This window comes from Equus przewalskii, chromosome 22 (assembly GCF_037783145.1).
Source record: "Equus przewalskii isolate Varuska chromosome 22, EquPr2, whole genome shotgun sequence".
NCBI lineage: Eukaryota > Metazoa > Chordata > Mammalia > Perissodactyla > Equidae > Equus > Equus przewalskii.
In genome coordinates this window covers 43,544,090-43,567,629 of record NC_091852.1, presented here as the reverse complement: position 1 = coordinate 43,567,629, position 23,540 = coordinate 43,544,090, and the positions used below count along the sequence as shown (strand labels likewise).

Below are 23,540 nucleotides of genomic sequence, written 5' to 3'. Positions count from 1 at the left end.
GACTTGTGAGTCAAAGGGCATTTCATTGGGCTTTATGGAGACCTCCAGAAAGACTGTAGGCATTGAACCTCCCAATGGCATTTTACAACAGCCCTAAATAGGGAGCTTTTCTAAAGATGTCTTTTTGGGAAGCTGCTCTGAATATTCTTTGACTGCTTTTACCTAGATATTTTTACCCCATGAAGAAGACTAATCACTTAGGCTTCTTGGCTGAAGGAAAGAGGAAAGTGGAGTGCCGTCAACTATGAAAATGTTTGGAAAAAGTCCGGGCCATCTTAACCATCATCCTAATTAACATTTGTTTTATATGGTGAATGGAAAACCAACACTCCTTAAGAAAACATAAATGCCTGCTGGAGAACATGTATTTGCTTTGAGCACTCTTGGGACCAAGAGACTACAATGCTTAATAACAGCATAATGAGGCCACAGGGGTCCTGAAAGTGTTAATTAAAGAATGATTTTAAAGTTCTCTAGAAGCCTAGGGAGAGTGTGTGCTGTAGGTGCGCCGGGAGAAAGATTCAGTTCGGAACAGGTGGATTCTTTTACTGAGAAAGACTAGTATGTTTGACTACCTGGGGTGACTTGATTAAACCAGAGCTAAATTTTAAGACACACCTAATTACAGTTTCCTCTATTATAAATGTAACGCACTATCTTTATTAGAGTCCTATTATTCTATTGAGAAGATGAACCACAGCTAACCACACTCAAAGTTTTGAACATTTAGGCTGTAGAATTAAAATGTTAAACATGCTGGAGAAGTTTAGAAGTAGGTATTGTACTGTCTCAATGCACAGTGTCCCAATTTGCAGCAAAAGAGCCATAGGACGACAGCCCTCAAGGGACAAATTGAGTTAGAACCTGAGGCTCTGATCCAAAAAATCATGTAAATAGATTAATTTTGGACAAGTGCTTCCTAGCGTTGTCTAATGAAAACTTAAATTTTCAGTAGTCCTTCTGAGTTTAACGAGGCTTCTAATTCCTAGCAACAAAACCAGACTTTGCTATAGTAGTTTACTTGGCAAATATAATCTCCAGTTGTCCATGCAGTAGGATTGACCATGGAAAGACTACGTGGCTTGATTGTACAAACTGATGCTGATGGGCACCCCCAGTTGGAAAACTTTCTGCATTTTGTCATAAAAGCAATGAAGGTTTTTTGTTTGTTTTTAGTGATCCTTAATTAGTAAACCTATAAACCGGAGTGGTAGAGGGATAAAGCTGTTACATGCCTTACAAGAGAATCTGTGCTAATTATGATAACATGTTACCAGCATGATTGTTTTGTAAGAGATGTTGTTCCATTGAGGTACCAAGAATTGTAGTTACTATTCCCTGAGGACAGGAGACTTCCCTTGAGAGGAAAAGGGAGTTCTGGATCTTTCTTTTTTGTGATACAGTAAAGGGAACTCTTTAAACTTTATATTTCTAGAGTGAATGTCCAGGATTAATCTTTCCTGATGGTTCTTTTGTATGAATATCAAGCTCAGTAAAATACTTAATCCCAGTAACACTAATAATATGTGAAGTTAGCCCAGTAATGAAGAAATATGAAGTTCAAACCCATTTAGACTTTTGTACGTTAACCAAGAGCAATTTCCCTGAAAATCATTCATTCGCCACATTCAAGGATCCATTCCTGTATTCACTTATTGACTCGTAACCAAATTGAGTGTCTGAACTGAGTGCAGCAGCCACTGAGGGCTGTAGGATGGGCTTCTCGCCCTCAAGGAGCTCACAGCCCAGCTGAGCAGACAGGAGAATTGCAGGAGTGCGATAAGTGCTGTAATCTAAGGGCGCTCAATGTGTGCAGGCCCTGGGATGGAGTAGCTAACCCTGCCTCACAGTCTATCCTATCTCCCTCAGCTTTATTCATTTTATGTTAATTAATAACTGTTGTACCCTAGAGCCTTGCTACCCCCATGATGGCTCACAGACCAGGATCATCCGCATCACTGGCAGTCCTTAGGAAGGCAGCCTCTCAGACCCCATCTAGAGCTATCAAATCAAAATTTGCATTTTAACCAGATCTCCTGGATCCCAATTCTGTCACATGATTAAAACTCCTCATGTGTAGATGGTAGAGAGGGTACCATTACAAATATGCATTCTTTTTTTTGTTTTGTTTTGTTTTTTGAGGAAGATTAGCCCTGAGCTAACTACTGCCAGTCCTCCTCTTTTCGCTGAGGAAGCCTGGCCCTGAGCTAACATCCATGCCCATCTTCCTCTACTTTATATGTGGGATGCCTACCACAGCATGGCATGCCAAGCGGTGCCATGTCCGCACCCGGGATCCAAACCAGCGAACCCCAGGCCGCCGAGAAGCGGAACGTACGAACTTAACCGCTGCACCACTGGGCCGGCCCCCAAATATGCGTTCTTAAAAGAGTGGGCAGAGAGAGCCCACCCTTTTTCTCCCTCTTTTTTTGTGAGGAAGATTGGCCCTGAGCTAACATCTGTGCCAATCTTCCTCTACTTTTTGTATGTGGGATGCCACCACAGCATGGCTTGACGAGTGGTGCTAGGTCTGTGCCTTGGATCTGAACCCACGAACCCCCGGACACTGATACAGAAAGTGCAAACTTAACCATTATGCCACCAGACCAGCCCCAGAGAGCCCACTCTTGCTTAATGAGTGTTAGAATGATTTCATAATAATAGCTCCCCTTATTGTGTGTCTGTTGCTTACCAGTGTAGCTGCTAAGTGACTTAAATAGATGATTTTACTCATTTCTCTCTACAATCTGCAAGAAAGGAATGCTTATTCCGCTTTTGCACATTGGAAAACAGAAGCTCACAGCGGTTAAAGGATCCTTCCAAGGCCACATGACAAGTAATAGGTGAGCCAGACTCTGAACCCAGGACTGCTTGGTTCCAAAGCCTTGCTCTCTCCCATGCAGGACCCAGACAGACTCCCCAATACTGGAGACACATCCCCGAAAGCTTGCTTTACACTGAGTTTCCTTTATCTGTCAGTTTCATGATAGAAATTTAGTCCCCTAAACCCAAGCATCTAAAACTGGAACTATCTTCTGCTCCAGGTATCATTAATGTCACTCTAAACTTGCGAGCATGATGCCTGGTGGCTCCCACTTCCACAGGCAGCTTTGGTCAATGGTTGAATCCCGTTGGTCTGCTTATTTGTGGTGCTGAATATTAGATGAATCACTTTTCTGAAATTCTTCAGGTAGATCCCATCTTAGGGACCCTTTGGGCAGCATTTGGCTGACAGACTACCTGTTAGACATCTGGGCCTTAAAAGATTATTTCTTTGCTATGGGATATATTTTACTCAGGGAATTCTTACTGAATCAATCTTTTAAAGATTTTTAAAAAAATTCGTGGTGTCTATTTTTCTTTTCAAGTTTTTTTCTATTCAATCAAAGGAAAAGTGTGACATTTTCTGATCCTTGTAACAGATGTGAACATTATGAGGATACATGAAGAAAAAGTTAAGCATCTCTCCCCTAATTTTCCTTCCCACTTACCCTGCAGACTGACTTGTATAGATTCACATCTTTCTCCTTCTTCATGCAAACGTACACAAACAGATATGTGCATACACAAGGTTTTCAGTTTTATGAAAAATGTTGTGCAATTTGCTTTCAATATGCACGGATGTCCCTCCCTCTACTCTCAAGTCACGTTTACAAAATTCTTTTTTCTTCACTATAAGGATTCTCAGTTTGAGTGGAGGGAAATATGCAGGCTGTTTTCCATTTAGGTATCTCAGACTGAAGTTTAAGGAGCTACGTCTCATAAAGGTGGCGATGCCAAATAAAAGGTGCTTATAAAATATGAAAATGCCTATATTGATGTTTAAGGAATTGTCTTTCTAATCTAGAATATGGAAAAAGAATGGTTGATCGTAATATATGTCTTTTTCCCCACTCTCCAGAACTAAGCAGTTTGATTGACAGTGATTAGTTTTGGAAAGAAAATATGCCTTATTCTGGCAAAATTATTGTGGGGCCTAAAATGTTCTAAAGTACGCTGTGCTCATTTCTCCCTGCCCATTGCTGTGTTCTTTTGCTCAACCTCTCAAAGCCCCCCACCATTGTAGAGGAAAACATTCTCTTCCTTAATAAACAGCATGAAGATCCTTCTATTTTCTCTTTTTCTAACCTTCTGGTTTATGTGGAATTGGCACCAAACCCCTGAGCATGAAGACGTCTGTTTTTTATTTTGCCAGCAGTGATAGCTTCAAATGAATACTTATAAATAATATATCTTCTTTTTAGTTATGGACTCCGTATTAATTTGGTCCCTACTACATCGTTATCTTATTCTTGTGATGAAATAATATATATAAAAGAGGATTTTAAAAGTGTAAAGTACTACGAGCATTTGTTGCAATTATTATCACTATTGTTATCAGCCTCAGTACACTTTATTTTCTAAATTTAAAAAATGGCTATACAATGTGCTGTTTGGAGCTTTGATAAGTAATCTTTTTGTCCTGGCTGTTGTCATTGTTATAATGCACCTTCTAATTCACTTTTCCATGCTTCCATCTGGCCTCCCCTTGAGCTTCCCATTGTCTCCACAGCTTCTGGCTCTAGTTTCACGTGGCTGCATTTCATTGGCTGTAAAGACATCAAGGTCTAGTAAAAAAGGGCACTGGAAGGAGAGTCACGATGATATTAAAGCAATGCCATGGAATTCTGTGTTTGGACAGAAACCTTAAACAGGAGGACCTGGGTCTGCGGGGGCCCAGCGAGGTGATACTTTGTATGTACAGCACAGAGGGGAAGTGTGTCAGTGGAATAAGTTTGGGTACATGGTAGGCAAGAGAGACACATTACCTCTTTTGAACTTTAGCTGTGCTGTTGGTCCTGATGCCTTGTGATACCGTCTTGAAGAATCAATAGAGGGGCCCGCCCGGTGGCCCGGTGGCGCAGCAGTTAAGTTCGCACGTTCTGCTTCGGTGGCCCGGGTTTCGCCAGTTTGGATCCCAGGTTCGGACATGGCACTGCTTGGCAAGCCCTGCTGTGGTAGGCATCCCACATATAAAGTAGAGGAAGATGGGCACAGATGTTAGCTTAGGCCAGTATTCCTCAGCAAAAAGAGGAGGATTGGCAGCAGATGTTGGCTCAGGGCTAATTTTCCTCAAAAAAAAAAAAAAAAAAGAATCAAGAGAGTCATCACTGAGAGTTTATTATAATAAATTTGTAGGCCTGCTAGATTTGATTAATTAATTTAAAAAGTGACCACTTTAAGAAATCAAAAACTGGTTGAAAGATTTTCACTAAGTTTTTTATGGTTTTTCAGAAAATAAACCGATTATTGGGCCTCTTGATATTGGACTAGAAGTGGCCAGGAGAGCCGATTATTCCTGTTTCTAGATCCATTCATTCATCCACTCACTCATCCACTCTCCCACTCATGGACAAATACTTACTTAAGGATCCTGGGGGCCAGGCATTACGCCATGTCCTAGGCAACAGAGGACAGCAAAATACAGTTCCTGCTGATGTGGAGTTCTCTCTGGTGGGGAAAGAGATGACCAGGCGGTTGGCTTCCACTGTGATAGGAGTTATAAGATGGGACGTACAGAGGAGAGTGCCTAACTCAGACTTGGGGAGGCGGGGATAGCTTCTGAGAAGTGGGTCTAATCTTAGATCTGAAGGATGAACAGGAGGGAGCCAAGGGCAGAGGTCAGAGAGGGTGAGAGGAGGACAGTGCTCAAGGCAGACAGAGCGGGCAGCATGCTCAAAGGCGCAGGAGTCAGAGAAGGTGCTATGGGGGCACTCAAGAGGATATTCTGACTGGGGTGTTGAGTTCATAGGAGGGGGTATGGTGGCACTGAGTTCAAGGAGAAGTGATCAAGGTCCAGATCGAGAGGGGTCCTCTAGGCTGTGGCAAGGCGCTTTCACTGCATTATGAAGGCAACGGAGAGCCCTCAGGACTCTCAGCACAGGGTCTTGATCAGATCTGAGCCTTAGAAAGATCACTCTGGGCTCTGTGGAGGATGGGTCAGAGCATTCCTAAATAATTTTTGAAATCGAGGTGTGTCCATTCCTGTCTTTTGTTCTCAAGTACATTCAACGAATGTGATTTCATGACTTTATTAGTCTCATCTTTCAGGGCTTAAAGAGAAGAGTGTGACTTGGGAAATCCTACTGTATCATCTGCATTTCTCTTGTTTTAGTTATTTATATCATGAAATATTTCAAACAGAAATACGCAGAAAATAATATGGTACACACCTAAATACACACCAGCTAGATCTGGCAGAGGTAAACAGTTTGCTGCAAAAGCTTTACATCTGTCTTTTTAATTAAAGAAATAAAACATTACAGATACACCTAAAGCTGCACTCCCATTGTTTGTCACTCCTTTCGTCTCTAGAGGTAACAACTCTCTTGCCGTTGGTAAGCACTGATCCCTTGCATATTTTTTTTTCTACTTTGATTATATATATGAATGAACCCATAAACAACAAAAAGTCAGGTTTTATCGTTGTTTTTTTAAACTCACATGACTGTTTTAGGATACATCTGTGTTGATAGAGTGGAGAAGCTAGTTGGGTGCTCTTTTGCAGGTGGACGTTACTCGTGTGATATTGAGCCTTGATGCCTTACTGGAAAAAAAGGAAATAGATTCTTTCCTTTCTGATGTAGTTGTTCCCTTCCCCAGGGACCTCTTCTCAGCTATGAAAATCTGTGCTTTCACCTGCAGCTCGGGCACCCTGCCATCCACCCTCCAGCCCCACCCGCACCCCCACACCCTCACACACACAGTTTGCCTCTGTCTCCTGATTAAGGAAGTCCGTGCCTCGCCACCTCCAACGTCAGCCACAGTCTATAGCAGTAATGTAGTCTTTCTCTCTTCCCATGGTGAGAGAAATGAGCTTAGTGTTTTTGGAAAATTTTGAGGCAAGAGTAGCTTGAGTTCAAGGTGAGAGAGTGAGCCCCACCACACTTGTTTTTGACTTAAGTCCGTTTTACTGCTTTTAAGAGTGAGAGCCCAGGATCAGCAGCTGCTAGGTGTGGGTCTAAGGTCCAAGGAAGCCTGTGCAGGGGCACCTGCTGCTTTCAGGACTGCCCGGGAGTGAGGGAATCCCCACACAAAAGGCTTCTGTGGGATTTCTGTGCATAGCTGAGGAAGCTTAAATGACTAGGGAAGAAAACCACCGGTGAAAGAAGAGGACAGCCTAGAAGTAAGAGGGAATCCTCTTGACAAAAGGCTGTGCCAGAGCAGAAGGATATGTGGGAGCATGAAACAGCAGAGAAAAGCTGAAAAACAAGCCCAACATGGCTGGAAAGAAAATCTGGTGGCAACATCCAAATTTTCCAAAAGGAGAGTGGGAACCATAATTATCTAACATCCCCGCCAGACATCGTCATCTAAAACATCACGTCTTGCCCTTTTAGTCTGTGCAAGTTACCAATCCTTCCAGAATAAGGAGGAAGAATTTGAGCCCCTGCCATGGGATGGTTATAAGCCTGTGCTAGCTAGTCCTTCTCTCGGCCCTGGCACGATAAGCAGGCACAGGCAGCCTTGAAATGTACATTACGCAAGCCGCCCTTCCCCCTGCGTGCTGACCACGATGTCACCGTGTCCGGCTGGGTATGCAAAGGAGTGCCCTGTGTGATAAAGTCAGTGCTGCTCAATGGGTGCGTCATGAACCCCCTGTTGAGGTGACGCCGATCTCAAATCTCTGTGTAAAGAATTATGTTTGCTGCGTACCATGATATCTGCGGGTTTGAATGTTGAGTCAGTGGTATGGTTAGAGTTCTGAATCATCCTATTCTTGCTGCTACAACAGCAGCTGCCACATTGCAGAGCTAAATGCAGGAAGATTCTGTCCTCTACCTGATGCTCTTCCTCCACGGCCTCCCATGTTTGCAACCTAATAGGAAACCAGTTGGTGAGGAAGCTTGGGAAAATCATTTGCAGACTTCCAGCCAACTTCCAGACAAGGTGGTCAGTAGGTTATTTATCTCAGAAACTTGATTTTGGAAGTAAAGATTATCAGAGAGCAGTGAAAGCTAAAAGGATGCACGTAAGAAGCCATAAGCAAACCAAATTATGGGAAGGCAGAAACCATGATACAGCAGAGACAACGGTATAAGGCAGAGAAAAGAGAGAGAGCATCAGAGTGAAGAAGATATACATGGAGAGCCTGTGGAAAGAGTTGAATCATTTTAATGGCAGACTCAAGAGTGAAAATCTTCAAATCTCTGCTCCTAAGGGTCAGGTGATCAAGTGGTCCCTAAGTAGCAGCTTAGTGGGAAGCGACTAGATCGACTAGTAAGGAAACAGCGAGCCCAAATGCATCCAGATAGTTTACTACTCAAGGTACAGCAGGCAGCATGAACTTCATGTTCACATCAGTTCCCCTTGCACCCCAAGTCCCATGGGGTGATGTGGATGTGGGCCCATGTAGGTGCTGTGCTCACAGGGGTCCGACCAACACTGAGCTTAGAAAAACGCCAATTTTACAGGGACACCTGCCCATCCTCCCTCCAGAGACAGAGCCATTATCTTTATTACCCTGGAATGTAAACAGATCTTCTCTGGGCCAGGGGATGTTCTCTGTCTTAACTATGCTGATCAGGAAACAAATGTGCCCTCAGATCTGGAGGGGGACACCATCTCTAGCTTCCTAGGCTGTTTGTTGGGCAGACATCCCAGAAACGATAGTCTGGTATAAGTCCTGTAGAAACATCATGGAGAATTGTCTTCCAATACTAAGGACTCTTAAGCCTCCTTGGCTCTCTTTCCGGTTTACACGTGGCCAAGGCCTTATTTTATCTCCTGTTTAGATCCACATGAAACTCATGTTTTCCTTATTGCCTTTACAGTCTTAAAAGCACCACTCCTTACCTTCTACTAGCCTGGGTGAGTTTCTGTTCCTCTGCTCTGGAACAGCAGGACTAACATAAAGCTGGAAAATTAGGTTGTAGTCAGAATGTGGGGCCTTGAATGCCAGGTGAAAGTTACAATCAAATATGAAACCCTGACTGTTGGATACCACGGGACTGACATCAGTTATGCTTGATCCAATTATGCTTCTGTTCATCTGGGACATGACTGCCCAAGATACAGGAGATTATTTCTATTTCTTGCCTCCCTGATGCTTAGTGGGGCAATGAATTTGAACCAGAGTCTTGGGCCCACCATCTAAAAGAGCCCTTGCCCCGTTGTCTGCTCTTGTAGGACTTGCTCTTTTCATTCTTGGCACACAGCACAATTTGTAACTGTATGTGTGCATGTGTGTGTGTGTTTAATGGCTTCTCCCTCACCAGACTCTAAGCTTCCATTAAGGTAAGAATCATGTCTGTTTCGTTCATCACAGCAAACCCAGCCTGAGGTAGCAGGTGCTCAAGAAATATTGATTGGACAAATTAAATGTAGGTTTTTGCCCCTCTTGTTGTAAAGAGGCTTGCCTATCAGCTCAGTGAGTTTGTACTTATTTGGTCAACAAATGTTTATAGTATACAGTAAGTGATATAGAGAAGTGTTTGTTATGATCCTTATTATTATTAATATTTTATCAATATGTGGACTGGATGCCCATGGGGCATCCTGCTGAAACTGTCCACTTGGCAATGGAAAATGCTGGTTTAGAGCTTAGATGAGTGGTCTGTTTAAAAACAGTGGCAAGGCCAATTTTCCACGGTGGTCATGTGTTGTCAGAGTTAAAGGCCAGGAGTCAAGTTTCCATGAACTGAGGTGTAATGGTCACTGTCACTGTATGTCTCAGAGTCCTAGGCTGGCCCTTCCAAGGTGGGTACCTGGATCTGACTGTGTAGATGTGGTTTGCTGGCTGGTACCCTGATGAGCCTGATGCCTGGATCTGAGTGCCTGCAGACAAATTCCCAGGATGCAGGGGACCCTGAGTTCTTAGAGAGAGAGGAGTGTACAGTGGGAACAGAGGGGTTGATTTGTGCAGGCGTGGAGCCCACAGGGCAGCTGCCGGGCTTGGGAGGTGGGCAGACCTGAAATGCAGAAGGAACAACATCTGGAGCAAACAGAGGGAATCATCCTGGAACGGCTGCCAATGGAACCTTTATGGTGGCCCTTTAATGTGAATGGGTTAGAGTGACTCCAAAGTTGGAGGCTGACAGCAAACATTTTTCAAATTCTCTGTGCTTTTTATTTAAAGTAAAAAATAAGCTCAAAATAATGGATTTTAGTCTGTTCTCTGCTCGCTGCCTCCCACCCATCGGCTTTGTGGAGGGAGAAATGTGCACTTCCTATGGTTTCCTGTCCCACCCGGGCGTTTTGTTTTGTTTTAATATTGGTCCATTATAACTGGAAGCACAGAGACTACCTTCTCAGCCCCCACCTGGCAGGAAGCAGGCTGCTGTGAAAACTCCAGGAGACCTTGTTGGATCAGCACTTGACTAGCCCTCCCCGCTTCTCTCCCAGTTAATGCAAATCCCTGAAGGGGAGCCCAGATGAAGGACTCCTGACCACTTCTATTTCACCCAGTCCTTAACTCCAGACCATCTGGACAGGTCGTGCTTTTTCAGAAGAGCATATGTTATGAAATGCAGGTAACATCTGTCACATGGGGCAGACCTGCCCCTCAAAGACTTAGGGAGAACTTGGTCTGAACCCCAATTCCTGGCACTGTGAGTTCAGCACGGCCCCTCACCCCTGCCCTGGCCCGCTCTTCTCTGCCCCTGCTCCTGAATCGTGCCTCCTCACTTCCACTCAGAATCCATCCTGGACTCCGAGCCTCATTCTTTTTCCATTTCTACAAGAAATGCAGTGGAAATCAGCCTTTTCCTGGGTCTACAGTTTCATTAACGATTTCATGAGAGGTGGGGAGCAGAGGAGGAACCAACCCTGTGCCATGTCCCCTTGTCCCAGTCCACATCCTACCAGCTCTCCCTGTCTCGTCCAGCTATACAGGGGACCAGGTCTCTCTGACTTTCCTCTTCTGCCCACACTCATACCAAACATATCAATGTGCACCCACACCCCACGTTCAATGTAATTTTTGCTGCAAGAAATGAAAAGCATTTTTATAATTTGGCTTTTGAAATTGGCTATAAATAACTCATTCCATTTTGATTGGCTTTGATTTCTCAGGAGTTCTGCAGTCATGGGTTCTTAAAAAGTGAGAAAACTTAGCCTACCAATTATTTTCATATAGAATAAAATATCTTTGAATATTAGATTTAACAATTAAAGAAGTAAACTCATATATTTGTAGACATTTGCTTAAACATTTGTTTATTTTTATGTTTTTCTCTTTGTGTTCTGGAGACAGTAATCTCTTTTAAGCCTTCAAATATTTATGTCCATCCCATAGAGATTAGACCATGGACACTGTAGCTGTGCTTTCCGGTGGATCAGACAGCTTCAGCAGGAGGCCCATCCACAGGCAAGCTCTGTGGCTGCATCCCTTGCCAGGAGCAGCCCCCTTAGGCCCATCCATTTATCCCTTGAGTCTTCAGGAATTATGATGAACAGAATTTTCTTTGTCTCATTACACATATTTTTGCAGAGCCCAACTGAGTTTAAAAATAGCCACGTGGTACATTCCTCATACAGGGATTTCACCAGGAACATCAAGCAACCTTTAGAGAATGCTTCACTGGGAGTGGATTTGGTTTGAAGTGTGGAAGGGGAGGTGAAGGCATCCTGGCAGGAGCATGAGCTGGAGCTAAGGTGGGGAGGCGGGGGCTGAGATAGGCCGGGTCTGAAAGGCCTGGGGAGGCACACTGACCATGTGGGACCCTACCTCCCAGGCCATGGGAAGAACTGACATTCCAGAACTGGCTCAAGTAACAGACTCAGAGTAACATAAGGGGAATAGAGTTGATTCTTCTTTTCCCTTCTCTGCTTCCTCCTCTCCATCCTTTCAGGCATCTTTTAACGTCACTGTTTTTATTAGCAGCTAGATAAGCCCAAGTATCCAGTAAGCCCCAGAGGAGACTGAGTGTAAGCAGAAGAGATGGAAGAAACATCCAGACATTATTTTGAGTTTTGAGTGACCACTGCTGCTCCATGTACTTTCTGTTTGGATTATTCAGTGTTTTTCCCATCCTTTAATGGTGGGTCTCTCAGCCAAATGATAAGGTTGAGCAGAGTGGAAATTACAGGGTGTGGATCACAGTTGTGTTTAGTGTAAGCCATCACTTCCATTCATGTTGCAAGGGTTTGCAAGGCTTGTTTTTTTTTTTCTTTTGTTTTATGTTTTTATTTTTGCATTTGATTTACCATGCTTTTTGCCTGTTTGTTTCATTTTATCTCCTTTCCTTCCATCCACTGGATTGATAGCATTTCTTTTCCTTTCTTTTCAGTGTTTGCTTTTTAAAAAATTAGAATCCCATGTTTAAAAATCAGATTTCCAACAAAACTCTGAATTTCTAGCTTCGTTTGAAAGTTGACATCCATGACACTGGGCTTGTATTCCCACTTGGCAACAATCTGTGAGAGCTGCCTTCTTTCACTAGTTTACCCCAAGCCCCACTATACTCTATTGTCTCCTTGATGCTGAGGAGATGTCAGTTACCATCTTATTTGACCTGTTGCTTTCCTATACCTGCTGTTTACTCATTTATGTGGCCTGGCTTGCCCCAGAAAGCATTTGAGTTTGTTACCATCTTCTAGCTGGAGCATTTGGCGCATTTATATTTGTTATCATTACTGATATATTTTAATTCATGTCTGCCAGAGTCTTTTGTGCTTTCTATTTGTCCCACAATTTCTGTTTCTTCTCTCCTTTCTTGTCTTCTTTTTGGTTCATTGGGTTTGTTGTCTCACTCCACTTTTTCTTTTGTACCACTCTGAAAGTTATACTGTCTTTTTTGATTCTTTTAGTGGTTCACCTAGAAATACATACAGCATATGTCTTTAACTTACCAAATTCTAAAGTGATCAATATCTTTACCTTCCTCTGAACAACACCCTTCCCATTTATGCCACCCAACTCCTATGCTAGTCTTTTTGTGTATTTTAAGTCTAGGTAGTTTTTTTTTAATCCCCCAAGGCATTCTTTCTTTTGTTCTTTTATAGAGTCAATGCTTATGTTGATTTACCTATGTATTTGCCACTTTCTGTCTTCTTAATTCTTATATCATGGAATCTTATATCTTCATATATCATTGCAATTCCTTCTTCTAGCTCCTTTTATATGTATTACATCTGTGGTCAATTTCCTTTTGCCTGAAATAAATTCTTTAAATTTCCTTTAATGTGGCTCTGCTGGTGGCAAATTCATTTCAGTTTTTTTTTGTCTCTCATTAGAGTGTTCTTTTTTCCCTTTTCCTCCCCTCTACTACTTTGGAAGTTATACGTTCCATTTCTTCTCCCCATCCCCACTCTCATTTCCCCTAAAATTATAATATTGATGCTCAGCTTTAAAGTTTTTTAATTATTTAAAATTGTTATTTTCCTGCCAAACAACTCAAAGACCTTAGAATACATTAAGGTAATCACCTTTCCATACTATTGCTATCTAGTATTTTATTCCAAGTTGTTTATAACTCCTTCCCTCCCTAATCTTTAAAAAATGTTTTAAACAGTACGGGTGTTTATACATACACAATCATGTTTATGATCTTCTTTGCTCATCATTGTTTATTTATCTTACTATGTTCTTAGTTTAATTTACTTCATATGAAATATATTGTTATTTATTAATATTTTTTCAGGGAGGGTCTGTGAATTGGATAGTCTCTTCTTTTTTTTTGTATGGCTGTGACTTTATTTCATCCCCATTTGTGAGCAGTAATTTAGTTAGGTACAGAATATTAGCTCGGTGGTCCAGTGGTTAAGTTCACATGTTCTGCTTCGGTGGCCTTGGGTTCACCAGTACGGATCCTGGGTGCAGACATGGCACCACTTGGCAAGCCATGCTGTGGTAGGCATCCCACATATAAAGTAGAGGAAGATGGGCATGGATGTTAGCTCAGGGCCAGGCTTCCTCAGCAAAAAGAGGAGGATTGGCAGCAGATGTTAGCTCAGGGCTAATCTTCCTCAAAAAAAAAAAAAAAAGAATATTAGCTATTTTCTTTCACCATTTTGAATATGTTATTCCATTATCTTCTGGCCTCCATGTCATTGGTGAAAAGTCTGCTGCTAATCTGATTGCTATTAGGTTTGTAACCTTTTTCTCTCTGGTTGCTTTCACGACTTTTTCTTTGGCTCTGGGCTTCCACACTTTACCACAATGTGTTCAAGGGTCTATGTTTCTTATGAATCCTGCTTAGGCCCTGTGATGTTTCAAATAAAGAATGCAGGCACTACTTTAATTCTGTAAAATTCTCAGCCATTATCATTTCAATATTGCCTCTCTCACAATCTCCTACTCCTTCCTTCTGGAACTCCAATTAAATGTATATTTTATTTTCTCAATCTACTCTCCATGTCTTATAAACTTTCACATTTTTCTATCTCTGCTACATTATGATTAATTTCTTCAGACCCATCTTCCATGATGCTAACTCTCTTTTCATCTGTATCTAGTATGCAACTTAACATTGTATTTTTCATCTTTAGAATTCTATTTAGTTCTTTTTTCAAATCTGGATTTTCTTTTTTTCATGGAGGCTGGTTTTTCCTTATAGTTTTTATCCTTCTTTTATTTAAAAAATACTTTAAAAATAGTTTATAGACCCATCAGATTATTCTGTTACCATCAGTTCTTGAGGTGCTGATTCTTCTGCTTATTGTGTATGTGGCCTCTCCCTCTGACTGGTTTGGCTTTGTCTGTTTTGTTCAGCAACAATTGTTTATTCTGAGGGAGTCTTGTGAGTCCTGAGTTATAAAGATATTTCTACAGAACAATTTGAGTTTGCTCTTACAGAGATTTCTCTGGCCCTAGGAACATTTCTATGGTGATTTATCAGCTCAGGATTCTTACATAATCTAAACAGTGTAAATTTGGGCAACACACTTGTGCATGGCACAGACTTGGTGTTTTCTTTTTTCATAAGATACATTGTTTTCACCCTAAGACTAGGGCAGAATACAGATTTACTTGCCTCTTCCCTGACCTACTCAGGAGTAGTGGTAGTTCTAGTCCTATTTTCATGTAGAAGGAGGTTTTCAAGAATTCTGACTGTATGCCATTATCTCAGTTCAGTCTCCTACCTTGCATGGGCCCCGGGCTACATCACTTGCCCTCACCTGGGCATTAAAATCTGAGCCCTAGGTCCCTAAGCAGCTGTATCCAGGTTCAGCCCACCTCTGGTGATTGCAGTATTTGCTCTCATGCCTACTGCTGTGGCTTGATTCTCTCTTCATTTCTGATTAAAATCACAGTTAGTTATATTGTATAGGTCTGTGAAGTACATTCTTAAGAGCGTCACACTGGGTTATATTTTACATATGTTTGGAACTGAAGGAGGATCTGGGTGAGTGCAGTAGACTTTTTTTTTTAATAAACTAATTTATTCACAAACTATTTATTGACTTCCTATCATGCACCTGGCTTTGTTACAGGTGCTGGGGTACAACAATAAACAAAACACAATCTTTCTCCCTGTATAGTTAACATTCTCCAGGGAAAGACAAAACAAACAATAAATAAAAGTAAACAGTAAAATCAGATGGAGCTGTGAAGAAAATTAAAGCAGGGTGATGGGAGAGAAAGACTGGGTTGGGTGGGGTATGCTTTACTTAGGATGGCAAAGGAAGCTTCTCTGAGGAGGTGACATTTGACCAGAGGCTTACATGAAGTGGCGAAGAGTCATGCTGATATCTGGGGTGTCAGGGTGGGTCCTCCAAGAAGCAGATAACAAGATGGGATTAGCCATGCAAGAGATTTATCTGTCTATCTATCTATTTAAGGTATGCTTTTTGGTGAGGAAGACTGGCCCTGAGCTAACATCTGTTGCCAATCTTCCTCTTTTTTTTTCTCCCCAAAGCCCCAGTACATAGTTGTATATTGTAGCTGTAAGTCCTTCTTGTTCTTCTATGTGGGATGCCACCACAGCATGGCCTGATGAGTGGTATGTAGGTCTGTGCCCAGGATCTGAACCAGCAAACCCCGTGCCGCAGAAGCAGAGCGTGTGAACTTAACCACTATGCCACTGGGCTGGCCCAAGTGCAAGAGATTTATTAAGGCAACCCTTGTGAATAAGAGCAGTGTCCAGTACAAAATGAAAATGTGGGTTTCCTTTTTCAACGTTGACATATTAAGAATTTCAAGTTGACTACAGCACAGCATTCAGCCAAGTGCAGGGCCCTTTTGACTGCTCTGCTCTGACTGCAGGGAAAATGGGGAGGGGGCTGTGGGAGCCTGGGAGAGTCATCAGGTTATAGTGCAAGTCTGACCCCAGATGAAGAAGAGAGGGGTGGTAGGAAGGTTAAGTGGAAGCACCCTAGAGTACTGTGCTGTTCTAAGAGAGTTTGACAAGGCTGTTGTGGAGTCCTTGAGCCAAAGACACCGGTCAGGTGAATTTTTTATCCCCTGGGAACAGACTTGTCTTTGTATCCCTGCCATGCTCAGTCACTGATTAGGAGTGGCTTGTGGATAACATGGCTTTGGCACACATGCACATATGGATTTCAGAGCACAACAGCTGTGGCTCTTGGTCAGTTATGCTCCTTGTAAGTTGGATGGCTGCGAGGTACATCCTCATGGCCACCACACTGGGTAATGAGCTTTCCAGGAAGAGGGAACAGCGATTGCAAAGGCTTTTGTTATGGGTTAAATTATATCCCCTCCAAATTCATATGTAGAAGTCCTAAGCTCCCATACCTCAGAAAGTAACCAAATTTGGAAATTGAGTCATTGCAGATGTAATTAGTTGAGTTAAGATGAGGTCATACTGGAGTAGGGTCAGCCCCTAATCCATTAAGACTGGCATCCCCATCCAAAGGGGAAATTGGGAGAGAGACATGCGCACAGCAAGACCACCACATGAGAATGAAGGCAGAAATTTGGATGATGCATGTGCAAGCCAGGGAACACTCAAGACTGCGAACAAACCACCAGAAGCCAGGAGAGGACCATGGAACCCATCCTTCCTGAGCGCCTTCAAAAGGAGCAGGGCCCTGGCCACACCTTGATTTCAGACTTGTAGCCTCTAAAACTGAGACAATACACTTCTGTTATTTAAGCGACTTGGTTTGTGGTCCTTTGTTATGGCAGCCTTAGCAAACTAATACAGCCCTAAAATGATAGTGAATTGGGTGTGTCATAGAAACATCCAGGAGGCCAATGTGGGTAGAGCAGACAAGTGAGAGGGTGAGTTGTAGAGGAAGAAATATCCAGGGGCCAGATCTGTAGATCATGGCTTTGTGAACCAACATTGCAACTTGGGTTTTTATTCTGAGTGTGATGGAACCCTTTACAGGGTTTAGAGAGGAGAGTGGCCTGATTTCAGTTATATTTTTTAAGTACCACTCTGGCTATTGTCTGGAAATAGAGTGCAGAGCAGAAGTGGAAGCAGGGCAACAAGTCAGGTCCATTGCAGCTGCCCAAGTAGGGGTGCTGGATTCGGACAAGATTAGTCACCGTGGACAGGGTGAGGAGGGTGGGATGTGGTGGCAATTTGAAGGTAAATTACATAATTTACTGATGGATTGGATGAGCAGTTACAGGGAAAGAGGAGAGTCAAGAATGATCTCTCTTCTGTCTCTGTTTTTTGTTTTTGTTTGTTTGCCTAGAACACTAGGAAACTACAGTTGTTATTTTCTGAGATGGAAAGGGGGTGAGGAGCTTGTCTGGAGTTTACAGGAATGGACATCTAGGTATCTGCCATGTTTTAGAAGTTTCACGTTGTTTTGCAACTTGCTTAGTCATTTTCATGGACTTTTTTCCATTTCAATACAGATATATTGACCTCATTGTATTTTGAGGGCTGCCCAGTATTTCTTGTATGAATGTGCCACTCTTGATTGAACTAGCTCTCTCTGAATGGACTTTTGGGTTGGTTCCCTTTTTTGTGTGTGATTATAAACAATGATGCTTAAATCGCGATGTTATTTATCTCTTGCTGCATAACAAAATACCCTAAAACTTAGTGGCTTAAAAACAGCAACACATATTATCTCACAGTTTCTGTGGCTCTGGGATGGGAGCCCAGCTTAGCTGGGCTCTCTAGTTCAGGATCTCTCACAAGACTGTAAGCAAGGTAATAGGCTGGGACTGCCATCATCTCAAGGTTCTACTGGGGAAGGGTCTGCTTGTAAGCTCACTCAGTGGTTGTTGGCAGGATTCAGTTCCCAGGGGACTGTTGGCCTGAGGGCCTTCATTTCTTACTGGCTATTGCCTAGAAGCCACCTTCACTTCCTTGCCATGTGGGCCTCCCCAAAGGACAGCTCACAACACGGAAGCTGGCTTGGTCAAAGTGAGCAAGCAAGACAGAAGTCACAGTCTTTTATAACCTAATCTCCAAAGTGTTCCCCATCTCTTTTGCTGTGTTTTATTCGCTAGAAGTCAGTCCTCCCATCCAGCCCTCATTCAGGTGGAGAGGATTATTCAAGGACCATAGATACCAGAAGGCAGAGATCACTGGGGACCATCTTGGAAGTCTCCTGCCACAGTAGTCCACAATAGTCCAAATAGTCCAATAGTCTGTTTGTCTGTTGATTGATTGTTAAAGGTGGATTTGCTGAAGGAAAAGGTATGCATGTTTTAAAATTTCATATGTAACACTAGATTTCTTTTCAAAAGCTTCTCTCCAGATTTCAAGGTTCATTTTGATGGGACTATTTTGTGTTGCCTGACAGGGAGAGGTTGTAGATCCTCAAAGAGACTTTGCCAAATTTTGTCAGGAATCTCTCTTCCCTTCCTGTCTTCCTTTTTCTTGCCCCTCCCAAATTTCCCAGAACAGGAAATATCTGTGTCTTGTAACAGAAATGATAGAAGGTTCTAACCAGGAGGCAGACGCCATCCCTGTCATCATGGCAACTAGTGTAGGGTATGCTGACCTGGCTTGTACCATAAATAAATGTTATTGTTTTCACCCATTTGCTGGCTTGGGCGAGGCGGGGGGGTGGGAGGGGGGCGGGTAGGTTGGGCTGATGAGGGCTGGGGAAACTCCACTTGAATCATTTCTTCTGAATCCTCAGGAGTTTCTGCTAGGCCGTGGAATAATGAGGTGTACAGTTATTTTTTCATTAGTCAGGAAATGCCTTTACTTAACCCTCTTATGTTTAGTAGGATATGGTTGGAGGAAATGCAAATTATCATCAGAATTACTGTATCTCCTTCCCACACAATTTGAGGCGGCTTTATAAAATTAAATAAATCCTAAACCTAGACTATTATAAAAATGAAACAATTGGAGTTCCAAGCGGCTGTTATCAAAAGCTTAGACTATCTCGGCAGCTTCCCAAATGAATGCCAGGGGGCTTTCTTCCCTCTTACTCCCGTGAGCAAGGTGGGTGGAGTGCGCAGCCCGGGAGAGTGCGACAATTCTGATGATGTGGAGGGAACAAATTGATGGGGTCCGTCATGGACTTTCCCTGTTTGTGGCTGGCCTCTTGGGTGGAGAAGGGGCTGGAATTCCCCCGCACTCTGCCCCCCTTTCCACCTTCAGGCCCCTGGTGTTGCCCCCAGAAGCGCGGAGGCCCTTTTGGATGTGGATCGGTTTAGGGACGAGCTCTCAGGGCAGCAGTTCCATCTCTGCTTGTGATGCCAGCTTGGAAAGCTGCCCTTACTGGACATCTTGAAGGCCAAGGGCCTGCCTCCTTCCTGTGTGAGCAAGGCTTCCCAAACCTGGAGAGACGCCGCGTCCCAACACGACCCCGCCCTCCCCTCCCCCGGACGGACGCCTGCGCAGGTTGTGCTCGCATTTCGCAAGATCACAGCGCTCGATGAGAAAAACGTGTGCTTGGTTCAGGACAGCCCGCCCAGTCGTGTGGATTGCATTCCCTGCGGAAGTTAAGAATCCGAGTACAGTGGCCTTTCAAAGTTGAAATAAGTCAGGCCTCCTTGGCCATCCTGCCCTGGTCTGTCAGGTTTTGTCTTTTTCTAGAAGTCACGCTGGGTTAGGGAAAATTAGGGGAGACCAAGTGAGGACCAGCTCCTTGTGTAATCGCTTTCAATTTTTAGAGCCTGGGAACAGCCATCGTGTGATTTAAAATTTAAATCTTTGCAAATGCTTTGTACCTTAATCAGTTATGTAAAGATCTGCATTGAGATGTGCTAAAGGGGCTCTTAGATGCTTTTTCTTTTTTTTTTTAATATGATAGTCCTGCTTGTGTGGAACTCTGTATTTTTCAGTTTTCAACTATACTAAGCCTCTGAACCTTTTTTAATTGACTAAAGTTGGTGGAAGAAATGTTTGTGGTTATTAGAGTTTTTATGGATTCCTAAAGCACTTTTTTCCAGAAAGAATTTGAGTCATCTGGCAATTATATAAAATCAAACACTATCTAAGCTCAGGGAGTTGCCTACTTTTTTTTTTTTTTCAGAATAAAGTGCAGTTCAAAGAGAGAGTAGGAGATGGTAGCAAATACCTATTTTGGTCTATTGCTGGCAGGTGCCGTTTTCTCAGGAATGATGACTGTGTTTCTGTTTTTCCTCTTCTGTTTTAGACCAAATAGAGGAAATCTCTAATGGAGGCTTTCTCAACAAGACACAGTGATGAATGTAGAATCTTAAATGAAAAAGAAGTCAGTGGATGTGGCTTCTGTGCTTGGACCCAAAATAAAGCGCGTCCTCACCGCGGGGGTTTGGCTCAGCGCGCAGCCGCGCCGGCCCTTGTTTTCCGTGGCTTTGCTGGAGCAGAACGCTGCTCCGGGCAGAAGTTCCCCAGCCCTTGGAGGCTCTTAAGGACCTTTTTTGTTTTTCCTGTAGCTTTTATTGTTTTTAAGAAGAGTGGGGTCACCCTCACTTGTCATTAAAGAATAGTGTGGGAAAAATAAATAAAACTACCCAAAGAATAAAACAGGAAAAACAAAAACCACTCCCCTCAGTGAATGAAAAAATGAACAGCCATCATGCTCTTGTGGAGTAACTGTTTCCATGCAAGTTGATGTAGAAACTTTGAGAAGATTTTTCTCTCTGATTTTTGGTTGTCTTCTATTTTTAACACTTTTGGCAAGTCTGCACATTGTGGTTACATAAGAAAATCAGAATTAAGATATTTGGTATGAAGAAAGTACCCCTTGACTCAGGCACTGCTGTGAGAGAGCTCAAATTCCCGTCATAAAATAATAGGCATGAATGGCCAATGAACACAGGCTTTCCGGCCAGCTTCCTGAGTGCTCCCTGGAGAAGCCTCTTAAACCAACTCCTGCCCTCCTGGAAGGCTTCTCTGTCTAGTGGCTGGAGGAACTGACCAGGGAGAGCTCCTGCCGTTCCTGGCTCCCAGAACCGGGCAAGGCAGCTCAGCCTTTTCAAGAATCGCTGATGGTTACTGCTCTGTACCAGACCCACCGCTCACCTCTTTTTACCTACTTTCTTATTCCATCACCACCACCATCCTTCAAGGTGTAATCTTAAAGAGTGTTTTTATAAGAGGAGAAAGTAGAAAGCCCACAGAGTTCCCTGTCCGGAAGGGGGCACACACACATAAGTGAGGATGTTAGTGATAAGAATTAAAAGCTAATACCTATTACATGCCCATCAACAGATGAATGGATAAAGAAGTTGTGGTATATATATACAATGGAATACTACTCAGCTGCAAAACAGAACAAAATCATCCCATTTGCAACAACATGGATGGACCTCGAGGGAATTATGTTAAGTGAAATAAGCCAGTTAGAGAAGGATAATCTCTGTATGACTCCACTTATATGAGGAATTTAAAAATGTGGACAAAGAACAGATTAGTGGCTACCAGGGGAAAGGTGGGGTGGGGGGTGGGCACAAAGGGTGAAGTGGTGCACCTACAACACGAATGACAAACATTAATGTACAACTGAAATCACACAAGATTGTAACCTATCATTAACTCAATTAAAAAAAAAGCTAATACCTATTACAAACTTACCTTGTGCCTGGTGCTGGGTCAAATGCTTTATTTGGATAACATCATTTAACTCGCATAGCAACACTACGAGATAGATAATTTTATTATGAAACTAAAGTTTAGCGATGTTATATAATAAGCTCAGGAGCCCACAGCTCTGAAAATGATAGACTGCGAGCCAGAATCAGACTCACTTACTTAACCACCAGTCTGTACAATCCAGGGGCCACAGACACAGAACGCAGGAGCTGGTGGTTGAACCGGGCTCTCTGTCGGTGGTGTAGCTGGTAGACGAGTTGGCGGAAGGGTCACACTCTTCATCCCCAGCGTGACTCAGGTTAGTCCTCTTTCTCCCTAAGGATTTTTTCTGTCTTTCTTACTGCTGGAAATCTAGCTCTTCAAATGGCCACATTTCTGTCCTGCCCACTCTCCTTGGTAAATGACTGTTGGCCCACGGACCCCTGGATATGCCAGGCCTGGTATGCAAAGCTGCCCAGCTCAGGGAGTTAGTAAACGTTGGAGTGCGTCGGAGTCAATGACCTGCCTCTGCATTTTTAATAGCATCCAGGTGAGTTGGGTCTTCCGGTCATTTCTGAGGGTGTCCCGGGGATCATGATAGTCGGTGGACAGATGGTTCAGAGTGAGGAGGCGTTGTATCTTTCTTCTTAGCAGCCACCCACCTCCACTGGAGTCTCCAGAGCTCAAGAGGAGAAAAATGACAGAGGAGAAAAGAACAAACGAGAGGCAGTGCAGGGGAAGAGGGTGGAACTCAAGAAGAGCAGGTCAGACCCATAAATATTTGTTGAAAAGCAAGGGTTCAAAATGGAGTGGAGTAAGAATGAGTAGAAACAAGGCCAGATTAGGGGAGGTCAGGAGAGGAGGCGAAGGGGTGGGCTGAACCTTCCCCGAGGGGCAGCTGGTGTTTGAAGCCTGCTTTGATGGCCCCGAAGGGGCTGACAGATGGGTGGGTGAGCCATGATTATAGACAAGCCAGAAGTTGGGGGTGAGGCATGAGGATAACGAATGATTCAGACTGTTTTGGTACAGAGGAGGGGTTCCAGATTCAGAGCTTTGGGGTAAAGGAGAGAGAAGAGTCACTTCCTTCTGGTGTAGTCGGGAGAGACTGCTAGGAGGCAACGGCAACTGTCCAGGCCTTGAAGGCTAAAAGATGATGGCAGGTGGGTGGCACAGAGATTAAGGCACTGACAAGTGCGGTGGGCATTAGGGATCCAGTGAGTAGTCCGATTGATAGAGCCAACCCTGAAGGTCCTCGGGGATGGGGGGGGGGGTGGTCTCAGTGGCTGTTGGGAGGGGTACACCAAGAGTGAGAGTGCTTCTCCCTGCTTAACCACAAAGGGAGAATTTTTATCTGTTTTTATGTAATTGGGTCCTGCATAAGACTTCATTAGGGGGAAAAAAGGGCTATGCTGATTTTAAAAAATGGCTTAAAAACCGCCAGGGGGATTAAAAAAATGTATATATGATTTGAGTGGCAGTGTTGAAAGAGTTAAGTTGGGGACAGTTCTGAAGGACAGTTAGGTGTCAGGTTTGCATAAGCGGTGAAGAGATCCATTGGTTGGTGAAAAGAACAGTGGCGCCCAGGGTGAGGTGCTGCTCTCAGCTCCGGTCTGTCCTGACTGTGGGCCTCACCCCACTTCTCTGGTCATTAAGTGTGTTTGTTTCTGTTTTTGTATT

The 23,540-nt window shown here is 43.4% G+C and overlaps 1 protein-coding gene across 3 annotated transcripts in view; it reads left to right on the top strand.

Moving 5' to 3' along the window:
- The window catches only part of MOB3B (MOB kinase activator 3B), a 184,929-nt gene that overhangs the window by 27,896 nt on the left and 133,493 nt on the right, over positions 1-23,540 (top strand). Inside the window, exon 1 of one of the 3 annotated variants that reach the window (XM_070590730.1) lies at positions 22,021-22,182. The exons of the other annotated variants lie outside the window; for them this stretch is intronic. The gene's annotated coding sequence lies outside the window, so the exon portion shown is untranslated. Of the gene's footprint in view, positions 1-22,020; positions 22,183-23,540 lie in introns of those variants that run through there. 3 annotated transcript variants of the gene reach the window in all.